Source organism: Passer montanus, unplaced genomic scaffold, assembly GCF_014805655.1.
Source record: "Passer montanus isolate IOZ18808 unplaced genomic scaffold, ASM1480565v1 scaffold37, whole genome shotgun sequence".
NCBI classification, from domain to species: domain Eukaryota; kingdom Metazoa; phylum Chordata; class Aves; order Passeriformes; family Passeridae; genus Passer; species Passer montanus.
The window spans coordinates 8,401,485-8,426,589 of NW_024368485.1; the positions used below are offsets into that span (position 1 = coordinate 8,401,485).

The window sequence follows — 25,105 nt, forward strand, 5'->3', positions numbered from 1 at the left end:
TGAATTTTGTGTTTCCAAGTGAATGTCTGAGACACAGGCCTGGGCGAGGGAGCTGCAAGCAAGGGTGAGGACCAGCCCCGGGGCTGGCAGTGCCACGCTGCCCTCTCCTGCCAGGCTCCCCAACAGATGCTAATCCACTGTCTGTGATTACTCTCTCTAGGATCTTTAAATCCAGGCTTTGGGGATTAAGGAGCCCCCAACCCCCTTCCCAAATGAGGGAATCCTCCCTTAATCCATTCCTGCTGGCACAACAACCCAGCATTTTGTGGGGAGTGTGGTCCTGAGCCTTTGTGTTTCGAGGCCTGTACAGAACACCCCACCCAATGCCTGTGCTTGAGAGTCCTCCAGCATCACAGCTCTGGTCACAGCTCACACAGCCCAGCCCCTTTCACTGCCCCTTTCTGGCGCTGTTGTGGTGTTATCTGGGGTCTCCCACCACGGCACAAGCACTGAAAGCCCTCCTCAGCCTCGCTGCCCCAGCTGCTCTGGAGACAGCCCCTCCACAAAGGATGGAGCTTTGGGGCTGCTTATCACTGCTCAGCACCAGTGGCTGAAGGAAATACAAACAAGAACTGAGGAAAAGTGCCAAAACACAGTCAATCTTTAACCAGCTCAAGGAAGATATGGTCTCAATTGTCCTTATTCAGCATTCACCCCTGGGCAGCTTTCACCAGTTTTAACCCACATTTCAAGGCAGCCAAAGCCTGCACAAACCAAGCAGGTTTGTTCCATTGTAGTCTTCCCCCCAGTCCTGCCGTGCCCAGCTGCTTTTCCACCCATGCATGAACCCTTTTCTTTCTGGGATGCTTTTCCAGGTGACCTGTGGACACTGACACCAGCCACACTGAGCCCAACCCACAGCAAGGAGCATGTCCCAGTTCCCACTTTGGCTCACCCACAGGGCTGTGCTCACTTATCACAATTTTCACTCTATTTTTGAGTTGTCAGGGCTGGCTGAATGTCCCCCTCCCGCCCCGTACTGTGCCAGTGCTGGCCCTGGTTTATGGGACAGCTGATGGGGAAATGATAATTTACAGCGTAATGCTGCATCACTTTCAACCTGAAAATTCACTCCTCCGGCTCCCAAAGTCACGTGGCTCCAAGAAAGTCAGATTTTGTATGTGAAACTATTTTAAAATTCTCAAGACCTATATAGGCTGTTTACAACCTACATAAGACTAATTTACACAGGGGGAAAAGACATAACTCTCCCCAGACCTAGAAAGAAACGCCCTGTCTCCAGCAGCAGCGGTGTAAAGCGTCCTGGAGCCCAGGCTGCTCCGGGCTGCGGGCTCTGCCCGGGCTCTCTCGGTGTCCGGGGCTCAGCAGGGCTCGGTGCACACCCCAGCCCCGAGCAGCTGTGACCGAGCCCGGCCGGGCAGAGCACCCTCCATCGCTGCTTTACGCTCTGTCCCTCGGCTGCAGCGAGGATGGCTTTTCCCTCTGGCCCGTTTGGCGGCGGAGCCTGGCGGGGAAGGGAGGCCGGCCTGCGGTGGTGCCGCGGAGCAGAGGGGCACCGCCCGCAGCCGCGTGGGGAAGGGTCCGCGCAGCAGCCAGCCCCGCCGCTGCCGAGCCTCTGCCCAGCTCTGTTCAGCCTCCGTGCCCCCTTCGGGCGGCAGCAGCCCTGCTTCACTCGGACTGCTGCTCGCAGGAAGGATGTTCATCGCGACAGGCGCATTGTCATGGCAACGGGAGATGCGCCCTCCGCAGGGGCGCCGCTGTCCCGGGGGATTCAGCAGGAGAACGCGCTCCCCGGGAGCAGTGCCAGGCACCGCAGACCCAAAGGAACGCGGGACGGCAGGAGTCCAGGCGGCTCTGACAGCCGCCCCTAGCAAAGGGGGATGATGGAAGTAGGACCTTGGATAATCCTTAGTAATACCTGCTCCCTTAATGAGTTACTGGGATGGATAGTATTCTTCTGTGAATCACGTTTTCACACAGCCCCTGCTGCCCAGGCGTGGTGGTGCTGCTCCCTGCACGCTCTGGCACAGGGTGAACCTTGTGCCGGGAGATGCTAGCAGTGAAATAAAATTAACACATTTTCTCTGCCAGTCATACAGAGAATGCACGGACAGCAATCCCTGCTCTTGAGAGCTTCCAGCTCAAAACCCGATCCTTTTCATGAGGAAGACAGACAAAGACCCAGCAGCAAGTTTGGAACAAATGCTACAGCAATGTTCTGCCTGGAAACACACAAATACCCCGGCAGTGCCAAGCCTTCAATGGAGTCAGTCACAATTTGAAGTCTGCCATCATCATCTCTAAATGGGCACCATGGAGAACACAAAGCAAGAGGAACATACTTCCCCCAAACTGGGAATGACGCTCGGTTTTTTCAGCTGGAGCAGGAGCCCACACCCCCAGCACTGCCCAAGCCTGGCAGCGAGCAGGTAAGAGCCAAGGTGACAAATTCTGAGTGAATTAGAGAAAAGCCATTATTTGCCATAGATGCTGCATTGATTTTGGATGGCAGAAGCTCACCTGACCCACGACAGACCCAAGAGCTCCTTTCCTTCTGGAAAAGCTCAGAGAATGAACTTGTGCCTTTCTTTAGTGGACTGGCTGCAGCCATCGGCTCTTCCTTGTGGAGATCTTTGCAATGCCACCTCTAGGCCAACAGTGGGAAAGCAAGGGCCCCGTGTTCTGCTCTTGGCTTTTTTTTCTGTCACAACGAGTATCGTCAAACGAGTGCTGAAATGCTGCCCATTTCACACAGAATTACTGCCTGTAGTAAGATTTCATTAATTGCAAATGAGAGCAGGACTTGGCCCACACAGTGGAGGTAATAGATGGTCCCTATAATTAAACATTAAGTGTACATCCATTGATTTACCTGCAGTATTTCAAAATAATTAGGCTGGCACAATAGATCTTAGTCTCTGTGAATTTAATATCCCAGAAATCATTTACAGTTTTTCTGAGTCTACCTGCTTTGTGAAATGCAGTATTTCTCCTGCGACTCAGTGCTAAAGCAAGGGCAATTTAGTGAAATCCAATGAGGCATGCATTGCATGCTAAAGTACAATTTCTTTTTCTGTTTCCCAGGTGAAGAGTTTTCAGTTTTACACCAGCTCTTTTTCTATATGTTTCCTTAGATTTACATTCCTAAAGAATTTTAATTTTAGTTCATCCTTTGAAAATCCTTAGGATGCTGTAAACAAGAAAGGAAGGTTTCAGGAAGACCAAAGAGAAAGTTTTCAAGAACACTTAAAGCACCCCAGAAAGTCAACATCAATTTCCTTAGTATCCATTCCCAGGCTACTAACTACAGTGCCAGTGTGAATGATGAACCTTTTCTGAATGTATCTGACTTCTGCCTTTATAAAACCAGCCTTTAAGAGTCCTGTCTAAGGAGGAAAAAATAAAGAGGCATCTGATAAGCCTTCGGGTCTGGAGCTTGGTGAAGTACAAGGGACTTGCAGCAGATATAGCATCTGCTTACTTTGCTGGTTTAGGTTGGAACGAGCAGGTAAATCTGGAGCTGGAAAAACAAGACACTTCTTTCCGGTAACTGAAATGAGGGACAAGGCAGAGAGCTGCAGGTTGTGAAAGCAGAAGAACACGGAGACCACAAACCACTTCAATTTGCTGGCTTTGGGTGCCATCACCCTTACTCACTAACACAGCACTGAATACAAAACATGCTTGATTATCCTGGGTTTTCCTTATCTATTCAACACACTTGATAGCATTCCATATACCTGAAGTCCACTTATTTGCATGTTTAATTACATTCTAGTTTCTACCCAACAGCTATGGACTCAAGTTGCCAGGAAAAAAAAGTAACAACAGAAGAAAAAAAAGTAAATGCAAAAGTTAGAGCATTAGGCACTGAAAAGCCAACATAAATACCATACATACTCAGCTCCAATTTTTAACCTGTATGTGAGGTATCCTTTTATTTGGTGGAGAGGCTGTATTTAATTACAGATGGACACATTTGAAAGGTTAGCAAATGAAAACCAGTTTTTGTTAGATGAATGGCGAACTCGGCCACGGAGTCTTAGCTTAATATCACTGACAGGTGAGTAACACCTCCCCTGTCCCCCTAAGGTCCGCCTGCTTACTGAGTGGAAACTGAGTGCTGAAACTGAGCCTCCTGCATCCAGGTCATTTTGCAAAGCCCACTGAGGCTGCTAGAGAGCTGTGTTCAAAATGAACAAATCCTTACACAGTGGATGTGCTCAGCCCTTTGCCCAGGCTGCATCCTAGGCCAAGGGCTAGAAAATACAGTGTAGTGATTTTTCCTGGCTTTCAGGCACAGACATTATATAGAAACTTTGGATCATGCCCAAACCACCTTTAGGGAACAAGAGAAGTGCTAAAAGAGCCAAGAGAGGCTGGTCACTTCTGTACCTCTGCTCACGTGCACACAGTACTAGACTGGCCTTGGCAAGTGTCCTCTCTGTGAGCAGCTGTACCCCCCTGCTGTCACTGGTGCTCAGCACCAGCTGCCACACTGCAAGGGCACAAGCTAACAGCCCGGTGCTGAGCAAATCCAGGACTTGGAGTCTGCATGTCCAGGAGAGCACCCAGGAGTTAACTGGGGCAGCCTCTGGATTCAGTCTGGTGGCTGAGGCCATGAAGGACTGAGGGGCACGGGCTTGTGCAGAGGCTGCCACCTCCGTGGGCACGGGCACAGCCTGGTCAGGCCATCCCACTTGCTGAGGAGCAGCCTTGCTGCCAGCTGGGCTGAAAAGGAAGGTGCAGGAAGGACCTGGGTCTTTCTGTCTCTCTCAGTGTGCTGAGGCCCATCCCTGCCCTGACACAGCCGCTGCAGCTTGTGCTACCAAACCTCCACAAATCCTCCCGAAAGTGCTGCAGTTTAAGCACCCCTTGCAGGCTGCAGGGACTGCAGCATTTTGGGACCCTCAGCACGAGAGGCTGTTTGCTCCCAGCCCAGCTGAATCAGTCCTCTCTAACATTCCCATGGTGTCAGTCAGCTGGGTCACCTCAAAACCCCTCTGCTGGGGTGTGGAGTGGCTGATGCTTTCTCTGAAGTTCTTGATGCAGGCCAGGTTTAACATCTTTTGATATCAACAGACGCCTACCCACTGAGGTCTATATACTTAGAATTAAGCATTGTGTACAGGGATTTTCCACTCAGGGCAATGAAGGACTTGGTTATTCTGTCCTCATTAACACTGATGGGATCTGGGCATCCCGATTGTTTGTGTAGCTTTAGGAATGCCACCCATAAAGCCAGCACAATGTACAGCCTATGTGTCCTTTTATTTGCTGGGATTCAGCAGGGGCTGTTTCTGGCTATAAACCACAGTTATTGGTGAAAACAGCCTGCACCCAGAGCAATGATGAGGCAATGGAATTTATTCCATCCCACAGACCTGTTGATTAAAGCCATCATTCATATCACTGAAAAATGAACAGCCACATAGACAAACTACCCTGGAGCTTGCTCTTTCATTCTCTAGTAATCATTTCACACAACATAATTATCTTGAAAAGTTGCTGATGACAAGGCTAAAATACAAAAATATTCACAAGTATCTCCACGAACGGTTTATTGATGTGCTTGCTAAATTTTCAGCACACACAGAGGTTGGGAGAGGTCTTTGCTTGTCTGCATTAACATTTGCATTTGCTGTTCATATGAAAATACAGGCTTGATGATGTTAATTGCAGCTCTTTCATCTTTCTGCTTCAAGCTGTGTTATAACTGACCTAGCTTAAATCAGCAGAGCTAAAGGGATCCAGAACCAGAGGGATCCATCCTGTCTCCTATCTTGGGTGATGTTCCACAACACACCCTCCAATCTGATCCTCAAGGCAGCTACGACACCACAGCCCAAGCTCTCCTGTCTAAGGGCAGTGCTGGGGTAGCTCTGCTAGTCTGGGCAGAAGAAGGATGCAGAGACCTATTTTATAATGATTCTCCTGTGAATGGCACAGTCTTACATGGAAGGCAAAGCTTGTGTGAGGCTCCAGGGCTGTGAAGGTGCCCACGTGGGCTGTACCACAGCTGTAGGCAGCAGTTCAGGACTGAATTATGAAGCAGAGGCAGCTTCTGTGGTTGCAGTGATCAGCATAATGTTGTGGCACGACATCATGAACTGCCTGAACAGGCAGGGGAAGGTTTGCTTTGAAGGGAAGTCTTGCAACAGAGAAGTTGGGCTACTCCTTTCGGGTGCAGTGTAATTAATGAAAGCCACTCTGAGAAATGCCCAGGTTTCCCTTGGCACAAGGCACCAAAGGCCAAACCTGATGTGCTGCACTCAGAGTGATGCTGAACCTTGCACCCAGATGGAAGGAGTCCCTTCTGTGCCCGTGCTGCACGTCCCAGACAGCACTGCCAACTCCTACACCCTTCAGGCGGAGGAGCAGGGAACACAAAAGGCTGAGCAGAGTGCTGCACCCTTACAGCAATGGGAAGGACAGGCAGACGTGGCTGCAGCAAGGCTTTTCCTGGGAACAGAACAGTGAGGGAGCGTGCATCAGCGGGATCAAAGCCTCTCCTCTGCTCTGCTGCTCACCTCCCCCTGCTCTCGGATGGAGACTGGTGACACAGGAGGGGAGATGAGAGGCCTCATTTCTGACAGCACCCCAGAAAGCCGGGCTTTGCAGCAGCCAGGAGCTGCACACCGGGCCTGCAGGAGGGGGATTTGGGCTCCTTGCAGCAAGGAGGCAGCGGAGCATGTTTTTAGACAGAAAGTACAAAACCAAAATGAAAACACATAAGCGTTTGTTATCTGAGGCTATGAGCTGTATCTTGCAGATTCAGGGAGGCAGCTTGGCTGAATCCCTCTGGAGGCACCAAAGCCTGACTGGGAGCAGGGCCAGAAAAATCAGTGCTTGGAAAAACACTGCTGAAAGATTACAGTTCATCCATACAGGAGCAATTAGCATTTTCCCAGTGAAATTATTAAGTCCAGGCAAGTGTATTTGGAAAAGACACGCGATGCCTTCCGGAGGAGAAGGAGGCTGACCAGCTGGAGTGATGCACTGGAGGGCCACCAGGCTGGCTGTGGGCACTGACTGGCCACAGCAGGGCTCCACAGCCCAGAGAAGAGGCAGTCTCCATCCTTGGGATGTGGAGAAAGAGGATTTAAACCACAACCAAACCCTTACAAACACCATCTTCACCAGACCCCAGTCTATTGCTGCCAGGCCTCTAAAACTGACACTTCTGGGGCTTGCCCAGAATGCTTCGGAAAGAGAGACCAGAAATGAAGGTAATTCAGGTAAAACATTGGATCATCGCAGGTGAAAAGGACACCTGACACACTTGCAACTGGCTGATGTTATTAAAAAGGTATTTTGTATGGAAGAATCCTCTGCAACAGCTTATCCAAAGCAGGGTGTTTGTTTTACCTGCTCAGTTCCCTGCAGGGTGCTTCCTTTGCTTTTCCGCCGAGACAAACCTCTCACAGAGACAAATAAATATTTCTGATCTACACTGCTACACAGAATTAGAGAATGTGTTGACAGGCAAAAGCAATTTAATTGCAGTCAGGTTGCATTTTTAAATCCTCAGCCCCTGACCTTCAGGACAAGTCTGACTATGGTGAGCACAGAAAGCACATCCATCACTGTCCTGGGGAAAAAGAAGGGGAAGCCAAAAACCAGAGTGTGTCCATTTTGAAAAGGAGAAGTTCATATTTTTGCTGTGCATTTAATAAGCTTCTGATTAAAGAAGATTTTCAGGGTTTCCCAAATATGGTTTCTTCTCCAGCTTAAGTCAATTTGGTATCTGTACACTCAAGAAAAGCCTATGTGTTTAAGTCAGAAAATCTGCATTAATATTAATGTTGAGCAGAAAAGCAGTTTGGGAGTTGGACTATTTGGCAGTTCTAAGAAACGTACTCTAAGGTGTGCTTAACCCAAGACATAACCCATTTTTGTCAGCACCCAGCAGTTTCAAAGGACAAGAAGAAGTGATGTCACTGGCTTTTCCCAGCACGGGAAGGATGCAGCAAACATCAGGACCCGCCTGATTATCCCAGGGCACCTCCACCCTAATTGTCACTCCGACACAGAGCTCCCTGGTGGCTTCCAGCAAGTCATTTCTCCTGTCTGACCTAATTTTCTCAGCTGCGGAAGCAGGATAATACTGACTCATATAGGATTTATGGTGGAAAAGGATTTATTTTATCTAATAAAGCACAACTGAGAGATGCCAGGAGTTAAAGGCGCAGTGTGGCAGCAGCAGAGAAACACAGGATATCTGGCATGAGGAATGTGGTGTTTAATCAGCTGGGGCTGACCCAGGGAGAGGAAGCAGCACTTGCATTTCTATGGGGAGCAGTCATTCTGATTAATTATTCTGTACTTTACCTATATGTTTCATTTTATTTTTCCATTCATCCAACTTAGAGACCATTGAATAATCAAGCTGTGATTTTGTTAAATGAACAAATTGCAATATGAATGATGCACTTTTTTTCCTTATAAATATGAGAATTTTGTTCCACTCTCTAAACTGGTCATTGCTGACAGGGTTACATGAAACTTTGAGAATGTTTGTGGCAGGGACTCAGGTTTCCCAAACAAGACAGATGTGCCAGGTACATAAGATCACCCTAAAAATGTGGCAGAACTCCTGCCTGTAGCACTTCTGCTGCTCTCCAGAGCTGTGCTGAGTCTCGGGTTATCCAGAGAGAATCATTACTGCTCTCCTGAGTGAAACCTGATAAATCTCCACTGGGGGTCTCTGTTCTTCAGTTTCCAGGTTCACTGCCAGCTCAATGCCCTGAGACTGACTCGAGGTTCCTCCAGGAAAGGAGACCTGAGAGCCTCCCTTTGGGAAGCGCGGGAGGGCCGTGGGTAAATCTGTGCTGGCTTCCCAAAGGGAGGTGCTGCCCAGCCATCCAGGACACGAGCTCTGCACACAGCACTGCAAAGCCCATCCCAGCACTACTGCACTTTCTCAACTGAGGATCCCTTGGATTATTACCCAGTCACTGCAGGGAATGCTTGACAGCCATGAACATGATCCTAAGGAACCACAGAGCAGCTGAGGCTGGAAAGGACCTCATTCCTCGAGTCTAACTCGCCTGGTAAGCACAGTTGGCCAGAGCAGGCTGTCAGCTCTGCACCCAGCTGGATTTTCACTGTCTCTGCACATGGAGAGCTTCCAAGGCCCCAGCATTGCTACTGCAGTGAGCTCATCACAAAACTCCCGAGAACTGAACCAGCTCTGAGAAGGAGACTGGACTCAGATGTCCACCAAAGGGTCCTTTGAACACAGGAACCTCTCATTTTACAAGACCGTGACAACCAGGACCATAATTCTGGCAAGATGCATTGCTGGGTTTTAAAGGAGCTTTCACAGCTGTAAGGAACCCCTGGCAACACTGGCTCCTTGGCCCATGGACCGACCTAGATCTGAGTTCAGACAGGGAAAATGCAGCCCTGCAAGCCATCAGGGGCTGCAGAGGACGCCAGGGGTGGATGCCAGAGCACTGGAGGCAGACTGAGCCTCTGGCTGGAGTCAGGATCAGCCCAGGGCCTGTCCTAGGGACACCCCATCTAGAGCTGGCCTTGGAGGCTGCGTGCTGATGGCACACTGCAGCTCAGGGCTGAGGCAGGAAGAAAGGCCAGAGTACAACTGGGTTTTCAGAACACCCAACAGAAGCTGCTTCTGCAAGCAGCTGTGCTTCAGGAATAGCTGACCTTTTCAAGGATTTGAGATCCAGTACAGAAACATTCAAACAATGTGCATATATACCATTAAAACATTACTGCAAGTCCCCAGTGGCTACAAAACTTACTGCCAAAATCTGAGACAAGACAAAAGATTCTATTTCTGGCAATATATTAGTCAAGTTAATTAACACAGGACTTAGTTATAACTCAAGGGTCTCAAACTGACTGATAATATTTGTGAAGGTTTCAAAACTTTCAACAGACCATCAGTCTTTTTTTAACCCTAAGAAATTCTGTGGAAGACAAAAGGATAATTTAACTGCAAAGGTCAATGCTTGCAAGCCAAGACATGAATAATTGGAGGGGTCTGTAAGTTTGCCCTGTGCCACTCGTGGCCTGCGATGATGTGCTCACCTCACCCAGGGGTTTCCAGGCACCTTGAACCCCTCGTGGGGCAGCTCTGTGCCACGGCCACGCTGCCACCTCCCCTCAGTAGCTGCCTTCTGCATTTCCTGCCCTGTGCTCCTGCTCCACTCACTTAGCAGGCTGTGGCTAAACCATGTTTAACAGTGAGCAAGGAGCCGCAAGTGAAAGGACATTTGCCTTCGGAAAAGAAAAATGGGAAGAGTACCAGAGCATCTAATGAGATACATACATAAACAGGTCAGTGTTTTATTGAATCACAAAGGAAAACCCTTTGTAAAAGACTTTAAAAAAAGAAAACTGGTAGTTTTCCTCTTTAGATTCATGACCAGATAGTAAAGTGGTGTCAAACATCACAGAACATTTGGATGCATCCATTAATAAGCAATGGGGAGCTTTTTTCTAGGAGCCAGGTAGGACTAAGCTGCCAGATAATTAGTGAGGGAACTCTTTTATTGCCATCAACTGTTTGCGTCTGCTATTGCTTCTGGTACCAAACTGAAAATTAAAAAAAGCATTAGCTAGTCACTGTTTTCATTTCACTTCAGGAAGTCTGCAAGAGATGCAACATTCCTTACTCGATGTACAAAATCTCCAGACTTACTGCATCTCAACTTTTCTAATCATAAAAAATTTTCAGGAAAGGGAGTGAAAAAAATAGCAACTTTTATTCTCCCCCACTCCTCCTTTCAACTTTTTTCTTTTTTGAAGTATAATTTTACTTCTTTTCGTGTTGCTACTGAAAAAGAGAGAGAGGAAAACAAACACAAAAGGAATAGAGCAAAATTTAAACTCTATTTCTGCTCTTGGGAACAAAACAATGCTCTGTGACTTTAACCAACAGTTTTCATTCAGTGAGGAACTGAATTTCTTGGTGATCCTTCATGCAGGTGTAATACTGTGGAGTAAGTAAGGATTGCAGTCAAACAGAAGGGCAAAAGAGAAGCAGCTGTTTTGTGGGAGCCTGCAGAGAGCTGCTGGCCACCAAAGAGCCTCTGCAGGCTCTCACTGCACTTGCCTTTGAGCTCCCCAATCTCTACAACTCTCCTGACACACTCCAAATCACAAATGAATTTGTACCTCCCCTTCCTCAGCAGAATAAACCCAGAGTGTCGGGAAGCCATTGTAAAGCTGACATCAAATTGAACAGTATTGAAACAGTTTCATTCATAAACATTACTGAAATAATTTAATTAATAAACTCAAAATGCCCACGGGAATGCTGGCAGCAAAAGGGAGGCCAAATGGCAACTGCACCAAGCTCAACCCTGGATCCTCAGCAGGAGCCTCAAAGCCCTGTGTGTCCCTGTGAACCCTCCAGGTCTCCTGGAGCTTTGGCTTCAAGGATGTGGTTCCTATGAAAAACTCTGCTTTTTATTGCTCCTTTAGGAGCACCAGGAACACAGACAATAGCAGAGCTTCAGCACCTGCTTGAAAAAGGTTTCAGGTAAGGCTCAATTACACACAGCTTAAACAGCACTGACGAGATTTACAAGAGCATACAGCTCCCTGTAACAGGCACCTTGAACCAGGTGGTCAGATCAAGGCAGTGTTGACACCAAGCTCCAGCAAAGGCCCTGTCCCCTTTTCTGGTGGTCAGCACTTTGGCAAGCCCCAAACAAGGGCGAGTGCAGCTATTGCAGTGGATCACTGAGCCTGTGCCTCAGGAAGTGCCAAGCCCAGAAGCAAAGGCACATGGATGCTTGTCCTGCCACCACAGCAATTTCCAGCCATCCTGCAAGGACAGAGCCCCACAGAGACTGCTGCAGCAGCACCGTCCTCCCAAACCTCTGCTCTCCTGCACAGGGGTCCCTTTCCCTCTCACGAAGCAGCTCCTGAACTCAGCTGACACAGAGACAGAAGATTTGGGTTCTTCCTGCCTCTTTAACACACCCATTTGTGGAGAGAGCTGTCATCAGGTGACTCAAGCCTGCCATGAGGTCTCCAGCACACCCTGCAGTGAAAATCCCAAATGGCTCTGCTGAAACCAGGCAGACATCCCCTGTGGGACCCAGGAGAGCCGAGGCAGTCTCTCAATAACCCAGCTCACGTGGCACTCCCATTAACCCAACTTCTGGCTCATGAGAAACAGCAAACCCCATGCAGAAGTGGAGCATGAACCAGCCATTTCTTCAACAGGCTTGGAAAGAACAACCTACTCCATTAAAATGGCACAGCAGCCCAAGGGTTAATGCTGGTTAGGAAAGGATTCCGTGGAATCCCTTGGAAGAGCTGGGCTGGGAACTGTAGTGCAAAGCACAAACTGGTGGCAGCCAGAACTGGAGACAACTGATGTGTCACTGCTGCCCCACGGGTCACCAAGGGGCAAAAGAGATTTATGCTTGTGAATATGGTAATGTAAAACCCAGGGCAAGCCTGAGCTCTTGACTGTTCCCAGATATTACAGCAGCGGAGACAGAAATTTAAAAAAAATAGATTAAAAATCACTGCTTTTGAAGTGTTTTCATGACCTGCACTAGCACCTCTCATTTTAATATTTATTTGTTGACTAAAAAGAATCACTGAAGAAAGAAATAATTTCTTGGGGGGGAAAAGTTACAAACAAAATAATTTTCTCAGTGGTTCTGGGTAGCTGGTGGTTTATCTCTTAAAACCAGAGGATTTCTGGGGAAGGGCAGAAGGGTCGGCCTAGAAGGGTGAGAATACTGATATCCCCTGTCACAAGGTGTCAGTGTGGTGGGGGAAGCAGCCGCTGCCACTTCCAGAAGGGTCACCCAGGGCTGGGGTCCCCCAGAAGGAGGGCAGGTGTCACCCAATGAGGGGTGGGGAGCTCTGGCAGCCCCGCTGCCGCAGACCCCAAAATGAGGGGTGGGGAGCTCTGCCGGCCCCGCTGCTGCAGACCCCAAATGAGGGGTGGGGAGCCCTGCCGGCCCCGCTGCTGCAGACCCCAAATGAGGGGTGGGGAGCCCTGCCGGCCCCGCTGCTGCAGACCCCAAATGAGGGGTGGGGAGCTCTGGCAGCCCCGCTGCTGCAGCCCCGCTGTTGGCCAACAGGCGGCGCCACTGCATCCATGATAAATGGGATTTACCAGAAAAACGTAAGTTTTGTAAAATATTCCTTTCTGTTTCAGCCAAAGCCTCGAACGATTCCCCCCCCCCCCCCCCCCGCAGCCCCGCTGGTGGCCAACAGGCGGCGCCACTGCATCCATGATAAATGGCATTTACCAGAAAAATGTAAGTTTTGTAAAATATTCCTTTCTTTTTAAGCCAAAGCCCAAGGACTTGAACTATTTTTATTTTTTTCCCCTAGAAAAATGGCCCTAGATCTGAGGTGGAACGTCGGCGTTCCGTGCACCCCACACAGAAACACACCAGCCCAACTCCATCACCATGGAAGCACAGTGAGGACATGAAGCTTCCAACCGGCCTCACCGACAGGCAAATGCCCGAACAGCCGGGGCCAGCGAGGGAAGAGTAGAGCCAGTGCCTCCACTCCCTTCTCCTGCCTTTTGTGCTGACCTTTAGTCTCCGGTGTGCAGAGGAGCGAGGAGCCTTTCACGCTCCGTCAGCACACTTAACAAGCACGGTGTGCAAACCCATTGTTTACAGAGGCAGCGCCTTGAGTTTTTCCTTTCTGGCAGCAAAAAGGACCAGGGCCCTTTTCTGGCCAGGACTGCAAGGCCACAGGAGGCTCGGGCTGCCACAAAGCCTGGCAGGGGTGCCTGCTCAGCTGCAGGCAGCAGCTCACAGCTGATGCTGCTGAGACACAGCAGCCCGGCCAGGGCCACCCCTCCTGCTGATCCATGGGTGGGGAGCGCCAGTGCCAGCCTCAGGCATGGCACCCACGGCCACTCAGGGCCAGGGCCTGCTGTCCTCCCCGGCGGGGGGGACTCGTGGGCTCTCGCAACCCGTCAGCACCCAGCACGGGCATTTGCAGTCGTGGCTCCTGGGCCAGGAATGGGAGTGACACCTCTTTCTGCTAAATAAGCAGGGCAGGTAGTCCTCTTCCCCCACGGGTTCTTTGCAGGCCATGTCCTGCCCCAGTCTTCTGGCAAGAAGGACTTAACTATTTGTAAAAGCTCTCTAAAATAAGTCCCCAAATACACACAGCCCCGCTGCCTCTCGCTGCTGCTGAGCCACTGGAAAGCAAGTTGGATGCTACATCCCCACTCCAAAGAATCGTCATGTTTGTACACATGCTGGGTGGGGGGCACAGAGTGCTGTTGGGGTGCAGCTGACAGCACACCACCCCAAAAGCCCCCGGAGCTGCATGGCTGTGACAGCACAACGCCAGTGATCCACAAGATGGGATCTGCACGTCCGCAGGGGACGAGCGAGAAGGAGCAGTACAACGTGTGTGGGTCGTGCTGACAGCCAGGCCCACGCTCCCAGAGATTTCCAGCTGCAACAGGCAATGGACACAACTCCCACCTGCAGCACAGCCACGCCCTCTTATGGGGGCCCTTTATGTGGGCCCACACCAAAAATAAATAATCTTTAAAAGCAGTATTTAAAGAGCAGGTTGTGAGGCTGAGGGTTTAGTGGTGATCAGCAGCAATTCCCCCATGGCCAAGAAGGGACAGGGAGGCCTTGCCTCCAGCCTCAGTGAGAAAGCACAAGAAGAGCTGGCAGCACCCCTCCTGACTCTCTTCTGGGGGTCAGCTGAGTCCCAGTGATGCAGCATTCACCTTGGCTGGGCTCTGCCCAGCTCTGCAGAGCCTGCAGCTGTAGCAGGGAGCCCTGCTCTGTGCCCTGCAGTCAGAGATAACTACACCCGTGCCATGGCACTGCTCTGCCTGCCTGGGAACAGCAGAACCCTCCCTTCAACCTCTGTTGTCACTAAAAAAAGCTGTTTCTCCAGCACCCAGCTTTGTTTCCCGTCTCTGACATGAGTGACCCCCTGGACCAGCACAGTCCCTAGCCCAGCAGCACGGTGCCGCCAGGGTGGTTTGTTTTACAGCACAGCAGGAGCTGCTTACACAGGGCAGGGCTCCCACTCTGTGCCCACCTGGATCCCTGCCCAGACTCACTGAAACCACCTGCGTTACAGCAGCAGGACAGTGGCAAATGTAAGAGCCTCAGAGTGCCGAGCAGATAGGAGGGATTATTTCAACTTCATGGTTTCCCAGCACTACACACACTCCTTGAAGAAATCCCTTAAAACTGTCTGCCTCCAAATAACCTCCATACATCACTGGCCCCCAAGACGACGCATGATGAAATGGCCTTACAGAACAAATCCTTACATTTCAGCCCAGCAGAGCATCCAAGTGCACGGCCAAGCCAAGACAAACAGAGCACTGCTTTTGCCTGGGAGCGTACGTGGCTTGAAATCCCCATTGTTGCTCTGTCCCAGAAAATGATTCATCCTCCCCAGGGGCTGAGCCTTGCCTCCGCACATTTCGCAAGGCTCCTGGCTTTATAACAGCGCGGTGGTGCACGCCGTGACTCCTGGCAGATTCCTGGGCTGGCTGCAGAGCGAGAGGCAGCAGCTGATCCTCCTAAGGATGATTTTCCTCTTGCAGTACTTCTTCCTGCTGGCCACAGACCTGGTGCTCGCCATGACCCTCTCCTGCTTCTTGTATGCCTTCGCGTGCGTTTCCATCGCGTTCCTGACCTGCTGCGTTATCGTCTTCTCCTTTGGCTCCACAGAGAGGAACGCTGACGTGAAAGGGAGAGCCATTGTAATTCTCGTGTCCAACAGCTCCATTGGGAGGATGTTTGCAAGGAACCTGGACAAAGCGGGTTTCGGGGTGTCTGCTGCACAGTGGTCTGCTCAAGAGGACAGGACAGTGACAGAGGAGCGCTTATCGAACAAGGAGGTAGCCCAGCTCCACCTGACTGAAGATGAGTATCAGAAGACAGTGAAAACCTTCATAGAAAGCCACTTATCCCTGAAAGGTAACCTTTAGGGCAAACGTATGGATTGTGCCTGCTGTAGAAATTAAAATGCACAAGATTGTGAGATCTAGTTCAGCAAATGAGGAAGGCAGGAATGCTTTAGCAAATGGTAAGAACACTCCAACTGCAATGCATTTTGTTGTGCAAAACAAAAATGTTGCTTTTTCCAGGGGAAAGAGCCTGCTTTGGTGGCTGTGAAAGGCCCCAGCAGAGCCCAGTCCCTGAAGGAAGGCAAGGTAGGCCAAGGAAGGAGGGGGAGAAGGTCCTGTCAAGGCACAGAGGGCTGGACTTGCTCTGAGAAGAAAACACAGAAATGAACAATGGGGAGCAAAGCCCAGACAGTGACCTGAGATGAAGGAACATGTCTGAATTTTAACCTTTCTGGATTAAAGAGGAACCCAACTGAGTTCCCTCTTGACTTCTTGGCGGCTGAGGGATTGCCAAGAGTCAGGTCAGAGCTTTGTGTGGCAGGCTGGGACAGTGTCCCCAGGCTGCCATCGTTTCTGTGGCAATACAGGAGCGAGGGCAGCCTGCAGAGCCCGTCTGGGACAGCACAGGACAGGCGTCCTGCTGAGGGGGTGGCTGCAAGCCCTGCTGGGGAAGCTGCCCAGCCCCTCCCAGTGGGATGACTGCCTCATGCCCTGCTGAGACACCCCTGGGATCCAGCAGTCCCTGTCCCCACAGCCATCATCTTACACCTCTTGGGAGTGACAGAGAACTCAGCCTCAGCCATCAGGGCTGTACCCTCATTGCCCCAGGGCTATGGGGTCACAGGGAAAGAGGCCAACCCCTCTCCTCCTCTGTGAACCTGTCTAAGGGCCCTCTGAGCTGAAAGGCTCTCCCTCCCCACACTGCCTCCCTCCCTCTCCTCCTTGCTCGCTCTCTGTGAGGCTCCCTTGGGGCTCTCCCCAGGGCAGCCTCTGCTCGCTCACACCGAGCTGGGATCTCAGAGAGCACCCACACCTGCCCAGGACAGTCAGAGCCTAGGTGCTGCTGCCCAGCACTGCAAGTTGTCCCTGTGCTCCCAGGCCCTGCAGAGGAAGGACACTTTGGAAGCCAGAGCACACAGCCCCCGTACCGCAGACGCCCTTGGGAGGGGCGGTAGGGACCCCTGGCCTAGGGACCCCCAGCCAGCACCTGCTGCTGCCTGCAGCTGCTCAGGACACGGTTCCCCCCAGAGCTCTTCTCCTCAGAAGCACCCAGCAGTGCCTGTGCAGCTCGGCACGGCCCAGGATGCATGCCCAGTTCACTGCCTCCACAAACAGCTCCTGCACACCAGCAGTGGCTTTCAGAGCGAGTGCTCAGCTGCCTGTGTGAGCATTTAGGCTCATTCACCCCAGGAAAATTGCTCTGTGAAACCTTCGTGTGTGGACAAGGCCTAAGAGCTCCCCAAGCTGAGTAGCAGCATAATCCTGCCCTGGAAATGAACAGCAGAGGCTTTCTTAACCAGTAATGATCTGTGGGAGCTGGTGATTTCTGTGGGCCTGTGCTGTTCTAATTAAATGATGCTCCAGCACAGTGATACCTGTCTTTTTCTTTTTTTTGCTGTTGACTAGTTTTGTCCCCCTGCTAGTTAAAGGCTTTTGCAGGTGTCATGTGGCTTTGACAGGGTGAGGATCCGTGAGGTTTTACATTTAGGAACTCCTGCATAATAGTCACATCACAGATGTGGATGTTGAAATGTATTTCCCAAGTGCTGACCCAATTGCATGGCAAGATCAAAGCAGTAAGTTGGGAGGGGGGAAAAAGAAAAATAAGAGAAAGAAAATGTCACTGTTTTCTTGGGTTTCTTTGTTAACAGTGTCGAGTGAATGCTGATACTCATTCTGCCAAATTTACTGTGATATTTTTGGCATGGGTTAGGTGAACAGGAACACTCATCACCAACTGACTAATAATGAAAGAATTTAAACCAAATCAAAAGCCTATATGAGTGGGTCCCCACATGCAGTTTGGTCAGCAGGGTCTGGACAAGGGCAGGAGAAGACTTAGTGCTGTAGGGCAGAACCATTGCACAATCTTCACCATTTAGAAACTTCTCTTATGCACTTTGTGTATGTAATTTTTAGCTTCTACAGAAAGGAACCTTTGTTAGGTTTTTGGGCTTTGGTCTTTTTTTTTTTTTAATTACTTGTCCCTATAGGACATTTTTACTATTGTATCTTTGCTATTGTAAATTAAAGTATACTTATTCTATATAATCAAATATTCTGAACTTCATCCTAATGCCTTTCAAGTTAACACAGTGAAAACAGAATCCCCCAGTCATGGCTCCTTCTAGAATTAAAACACTTATGACAGCTAAGATAATGTAGTTTTCATTCTAGTACAGGTCCAGCACCCCAAATTTTCAGGAAGGCTAGCACCTTTGTTTTGCAGTGACTGTACAAGTTAATAAGATGCCACCAGGCCTAAGGAGAATGTAACAAAGACACGCAGAAATGCAAGCCAGCCCCCTTCCAAACTTTTCCTTTGCTGTGTGATAGCTTAACTTGGTTCATAAAAAGCTTTGGTTCTTCTGGCTTTTAGCCTTTGGTGCCTTTAGATCAGATATTCAAACTTTGTCTGTGACTAAGAGGTCAAAGAGACAGAGGGAAAAAGACAAGAGAAGGAGTTTCATTGCTCACCTCCAGCAGCTGAGCTTGTACTATCAGATATTGCAAGAGCCCTTGGCATCGTGTCCAAGTGCTGTGTGATCTGCTCTTGAGAAACTGCTGTGCCGTGCTGCTCTCTGGGCAGGCTGCCTGCAACTGCTGGCAACTGCCTCACCAATTTCTGACTGACTGCAGGGAGGGTGGGGTAGGGCAAGCAGGAAAAAACAGAGATGGGCAAGACCCAACAGAGAGCTCCCTGACCTGACTGCAAGGGAGTTCAGAGAAGCAGAGTGCTCGCCTGTTAACTGCTGGAGCCGCTGCTGTCACAGCTCCTCAGGGCTCAGCTGACCACACACGGCAGTCACAGGGCTAGGCAAAACCAGCCTCACACAGTGGCTGGGCTGGGAGGGCCCTAAAGGCCCCCTAGGGCCTGCCCCAATGGGCAGGGATGCCTTCCACCAGAGCTGGCTGCTCAAAGCCCCATCCAGCCTGGCCCTGAACACTTCCAGGGATGAGGCATCCTCTAATTCCTCAGGCTCCCACAGGAGAGGTGATCCTTGATGTGAGCAGTGCCTGACGCTGGGCAGTCTTCCTTGGTTCATTCACATCTCTGCTGTGCTGAAGCTGCTTGCAAGAGTTCTGTAGGTTTTCACTGGGTCAGGATTTCATGTCTTGTACCTGATCTCAGATAAGACCTGACAACTGCTGGATTCTTTGGTACTTACCACCTTCCCTCTGTCCCGCTCTCTCAAACAGGAAGGACAATAACTTCTACACAAGCAGAGAAATAACTGATGCAAACGAATGACATTAATTCCTAAATAATGTTAGGACCTGTGTCTGAAACACTCTCTCACCACCACGCTGCACCATGGATTTTCAGACCAGTAGCAAATGCATGTTCCAAGCCTTGCTCGGCAGGCTCCAAAGGGCCTGGGAAGAAAGAGCTGCCTGTGCAGACAGCCGGGCCAGTGGGAGATATTGGCCTGTCACCCCTGGCCATCTGTCCTCGTCCCCATGGTGCTGTTGGCAAAGCAGCTCTCATGACCTCTCCCCAAGGAGTGCAGATCCCCTTATCACTGGATCAGTTTAAATAGGTGTGCTGAGCCGTGCTAATGCAGCTCATTACTTTCTCCTGCGCACCGTGGGACGCTGGTGCAATCTCTGTGAGCAGAGCTGTGAGGGCAGCCACGCCGGCCTGCGCAGGGACTGGCACCCTGATCCTGGGTGAGGAGGGTGTCAGCAGCTGCTGAGGCTTGCTCAGGAGCTGCTGGCAGAGCTGCCCACAGCACGGGCTGCCCAGGCCTCCAGCACCCCGTGGCTCCTTGGGCAGTCGCCACCCGTCCCAAAGGTCAGGCTGCTTCTGCAGTTCTGCTGTGCAGCAGGTAGCAGCCATAGATGCTCTCCTGGTACTTCCCCTTGCCTTGCACCTCTCCTTCAGCATTCCCACACTTCAGTTTGCCACAGTTTGGTTCTGTCTCTTGGGACACAGATCCAGAAAGGAAGTGAGCCTGAACAGGAGACAGAGACATTGGAACTGCTGCCTTGTGTGGTGAACACACTGAGAAACTCTTCTGCTTGCTCAGGATGCCATGTGGTGACCAGGTTATTTTATTAGAAGGTAGCCCTTACTCCCTGTCCGTGCTGTGCTTCCCTTAGGATAAAGGCAAGGCCATGCAGCCACTCCTACACTCAGCAGAGAGAAAGCTCAGCTTTCTTCTGGAGCAGTCTAGCTTAGTGCGTGGCACGAGCAGCCCTTCCCACAGCTGCAGAGATGGATTGAACAGATGCAATAATCACTGACTGCAATAAACTACAAGGGAGTAGGAATGAATAAAGCAAACAAAATCATACACTCATGCAATTTTAAAGAGTACTGCATTATTTAACTTCACTCAGCTACAACAACTGCAGGCCACCTTGGATAAGTCAGCCCATTTTCCAAGCTGCAAATGATCACGTTTGGACTTAGGAGTGAAATGTGTAATTTTTGCAGCTATGCTTTTGTGCCTTTAATGGGGGTTATCCAGATGTTTTTGAAAAACTGGCTTGCAATTATATTGCCTTCCTGTCTCTTGGGGATTTATCAAAATGAGAGAAGCACTTTAATACAGCAGCATCAGGGCTGCAAAACAACCCAGGGAGAAAAAATAGATCTGCTTCTGAAACTATAGGCTGGGAGGAGTTTTATTTTAAGATGAAGAGAAGCTCCCAGTCAAAGCATCCTTTTAGAAATGGGAATCTGTGCATCATCTAGAGTCAAGGTGTCTTTTTTTTTTCCAAAGGAAGCCCTGCATCCAGTAACTCTGGGCATTTTATGGGAGGCCAGTTGTCACTTCCAAGTGGTTTTGTAATTCTCCTGTCTCAACAGACAAGCTCTCCACTGAGCACCGAGCACCCGGGCCGTGCACACAGAAGCTCCTGCCTGAAGTGTTGCACAAGCCAGAAGAGCTGCAGCAACACTTCTCCTCACTCACTGCCAGTGGGCAGGGCCCACTTGGTTCAAAGCCTCCATCCCAGAGCTTTGGTTTTTGCTTGCTGGTGGCCAGAGGACCACAGCTTGCAAACCGGGACCTTTCAGCAATAATTAAAAGTGCCTGTTGGCCTGCCCTACGTTAAAAAGAGGGTTATTTATTTGGGTGCATTCAGAACACAGTGCCATGCTCACCACTAACACCACGAGTACAATGTGGAAAGAGGAGGAGGTGAAAGAGCCACGCACTGCCAAGGCCTTTTTTATCTTTCCTCCAAATCTTCTGTTCGCAGGCAGGAACTGAAGTGAATAATTTCTCAAAAAGAAATCAAAGCCCAAGCAGTTGCATACTTATGTTATACTGGCTCCTAAATTCTGCCAGAAGCCATTTTTAGCATCCTAAAACAGTATCCTCTTCACACTACCCCCTCTTAGCTCATTTAATTTTAGTCTTAAACCATAAGTTTATCTTATAAAAACCCGTAGAGTTGATTTCCAAGCTGCATCAGTCATTAAACCACACAAGACTGAAGAGTATTTTTAGAGATTGCAAAAAAAAAAAAAAAAATCTATATTTATGGTACGTCATTCTTTAAACAAGTGATCAACTCCCTTTCAAGCAACTGCAGTGGCAGGATTGGAGATCCTGCAAAGTAAAATAAACCCAAAAGTATCTGGGAAGCTATTTATTTATCACTTATGCATGATGCTAAACTAACCTCTGATTCTGGAATTCGTTGGAAATAATCACAGGTGTAACATAACCTTGACACGAATTTAAGAACTTCCCAGACAAGAGGTTAGCTTTGCAGTTTAGAAGTGTTGTCTTACACTAACCAGAGCTGGGCAGCTTCTGACCAGAAAATATTTTTGATAAATACCAGGATTGAAGCCCAAACAGTTCTACAGATCTGTGTCTTTTCCAAATAATGCAGTTTGTCAAAGTGTGTGTGTGCACCTGGATGCTTTTACTCTACCTCTTACCTTCAGAAAAGATTTCTAGAAGTCAGTTTTAACAGGGAAAGGGAATCAAGTGAGAGAAAATATTTCTGCAGCTCTGCTTTCCCATATTACAGTGTTTGGAGACAGAAACCTGCTGAACAGTTCTAACACATATGCTTAGAGACTTAATTTGAATTGTGTGGTAAAACTGAATATGCATAAAATTGAACACTTCTGTATATGATAATTAAATACTTCCCTGCTAGAAATAAATCATCTTAGTGATTACACAATGTCTGAGTAGATTATTTACTTTAAATCTACTCTTTTTACAGTTCCCATTTAGCAGACTGTTTTCCCAACACTTATGCTGCAAACTCCAAGGTAACACAGAGGGACTGTGTGACATTTTCAGTAGGAAAGGGGGACAAGAGCAAACTCGTGTGTGGAGCTCTCCTTGCAGCAGGACAGAGCACTTGGCCAGCTCAGCCCTGGAGCTTGGCTCTGGCACTGCACGGTTCCTCTGCTTTCCTGAGGGGAAACAGCCTGTGCCACCAAAGCTCTTAAAAATCCCAACACAGCTGAATTCCACCCCTTGGTAGGCTGACTTAGTAATACTGACTTCAAAAAAACAGCATCAGTTTAGGCCAGGCAACCATCTGCACCACAGAGTTAAAAATCAACCTGTTTTTCACATTATTGAATTATAAATGCACTTGGTGAAAACATTTTAGAGCTGATGCTTCATTATCATTAGTCAAATCATTTGTTCTGACTATGTCATAAAAAAAAATAAAATAAAAAGGAGTACCTTCCTTCTGTTCTTAGCTGCTTTTTCCTGGTCTCTAAAACTACATTTATTCTTAAGTATTCATCCTCTGGTTTGGTCAGATAGCTTGAAACCTAGGAGCTGTCTGATAAGAAATTACCCTGCCAGGCAGCATTCATTTCTAACCCCTGACTGGGTGTGAGTAACTCTTTCAACCAACAGACTGAGTTATTTAAACTGAGACTTTAAATCAACAACAAAGAGTTATTTTCAGTAATGAACAGTATTCATATTACCTGCCATAACAGCATTTCTCACCAGAGAACCATTCCCAGCAGTTAATCCAGGCATTTAACCTGTGTGTGTTTGTCTGGCACAACACCTGGCTGCTTCTCTTCCCTCTAGATCTCAGTGCTGGCATTTAAATTCCATCCTGCCTGGTCCTCCATGTAGGAACCTAAACACCATAGAAGTTCATTTAAACCTCAGAGCAGAGCCAAAATACACTAGCCCCGAAAGTTTGTGATTCTTCTAATCCTGTTCTGGATTTGAACTGCTCTTTTCCTGTAGGAGTCCAGGTGCCTGCCCTTCAGTACAGCCTCGTTTTCCCCACTCCCATTTTAAGGGCCATTATTAAATTAACTGAGATGTCACCAATCTAAAGCTAAAACTCTTTTCAGGTCACTTGCTTTCCTTTCCTTCCCTTTGGCCACCTCTGTGGTTTCATATTAAATACACTAAAAATGCATTTTCTCTCTTTTGTTGCTACCCAAGACTTGCACAAAATCAGGAAAGCTTTTAGTCCTCATCAGAGATTTGAATTTCCATCCTGTTTTAAATTATGGAGGGCACATTTTCCAATGAATAAACACACTGATGGAAAATTCCAGAGCGTTTCCCATAACCATACACACAACATTAACTAATTTACCAGGTATCAAACTGCAAAGGGAGGGACCAGGTCCTTCTTATCCATCCAGTCAAGAACAGCAGACTCCAGTGTTATTTAATAAGGTCCAGAAAATAAAAATACAGGCAGAAATATGAGAATAAATTACAACCTAAAAAAAAAAAAGCCTACAATAATCCAAGAGAAGTCCCCAGATGTTTGGATGCCAGAAGCAGAGGTGACAGGAGGAACGCTCCCATCGTCCGTTTGCTCTCTGCCTCCCTCTCCTTAGACCTGTCCAGCAGATTTTTATTCACGGCACCAGCTCCAGGGCACAGAGCAGGCCTGTCTGCGTCAGTCATGGGGACACTGCTGCAAAACAGCTCGATGCACTGACTGTGCCCTCAGCCAGGGCAGCAGGTGACGGGAGGCACGGGCCTGCTGAGAGGACAGCTCAGGCCAGGAAAAGTCACCTGCAGCTTTCCTGGGGCTAGAACACCAGGGAGGTGTTTTCCTTCACACCTTCTCCTGGCTCTCTCTCGCCAAGGCCAGGCAGGGCACTGTTCCTCAAGCAGGAAACCACTGTCTCCTCCAAGAGCACCCAGCCTTCCCCCTCTCCCATGGATGCACGGCCAGGGAGAACCTGGAGCAGCCTCCAGGTTTTAAAGAAATATGGCTCCTAGGCAGACACTGCATTCTGCATGGGGCAGAGCCCCTTGGCACACTATTTTGAAGTTACACAAGCAAATAGAAAAAAAATCCCCTCTCAAAGATTATTCACTACAGCACAGACAGAAATGCCCCAGGTCTGAATCATTTTTTTCTAGAGAGTAAAAAACTTTTGTACCTGAATATGCCTCCGTGTGATATTTGGATGTAATGGCTTGGCATTACAAAGGGAATAAGTGCCTTAAAGAGAACAGGGCTCCTTCAATGATTGTTTCTAATAAGTGTAATTTGATTTTTCCTCTAGCATATTTCTTGGAAAATACTTCCCTTGCTTTGCTTCTAAGAAAAGCAATTTGCTAACATTTGTCTGATCATAAAATTGATCTGACCTTCTGCAAATAATCTGACTTCCCAGTGGGCTGCTGAGCTTCCTGAAGTGCATTGGGTTGTTCACAGAACACCGCTTTCTCTTGTCCATTCTGGATAGCCTCTTTGTATAACTGATGGAAACACTTCCAAAGCTTTTGCAAAAATAACTCCAGTGAACTGATAAAAAATAAAGATTTGAAATTCCGAGGGAATGTGTAATAGCACATTTGAGTGGACGCTAAAGGGAGGAGTAGCTCCCTTTGAAGCAGCTCTGTTCCCAACGCTGGCAGGCTTGCTATGGCCCCGTCCTTGCCAGCGTGGATCGCTGCTGCCGAGCTCGGTACCTCAGGTTTGCATTAGGATGGGTTCCGAGCAGCAGGATTTCATCCGTGGCTGCTGTGCCTATGGAGAAACATCCCCACCAGCTCAGGAATGAGCTGGGTGAGCTGGCTGAGCTCACAGCCGGCTGGTTTGGTTTGGTTTGGCAGGCATGTACGGGAAGATGAGGAACCC

The 25,105-nt window shown here is 49.0% G+C and overlaps 1 protein-coding gene across 2 annotated transcripts in view; it reads right to left on the reverse strand.

Moving 5' to 3' along the window:
- Positions 1-25,105, reverse strand: part of PAK5 (p21 (RAC1) activated kinase 5) — a 160,187-nt gene that overhangs the window by 96,861 nt on the left and 38,221 nt on the right. Inside the window, exon 1 of one of the 2 annotated variants that reach the window (XM_039716995.1) lies at positions 2,482-2,525. The exons of the other annotated variant lie outside the window; for it this stretch is intronic. The gene's annotated coding sequence lies outside the window, so the exon portion shown is untranslated. Of the gene's footprint in view, positions 1-2,481; positions 2,526-25,105 lie in introns of those variants that run through there. 2 annotated transcript variants of the gene reach the window in all.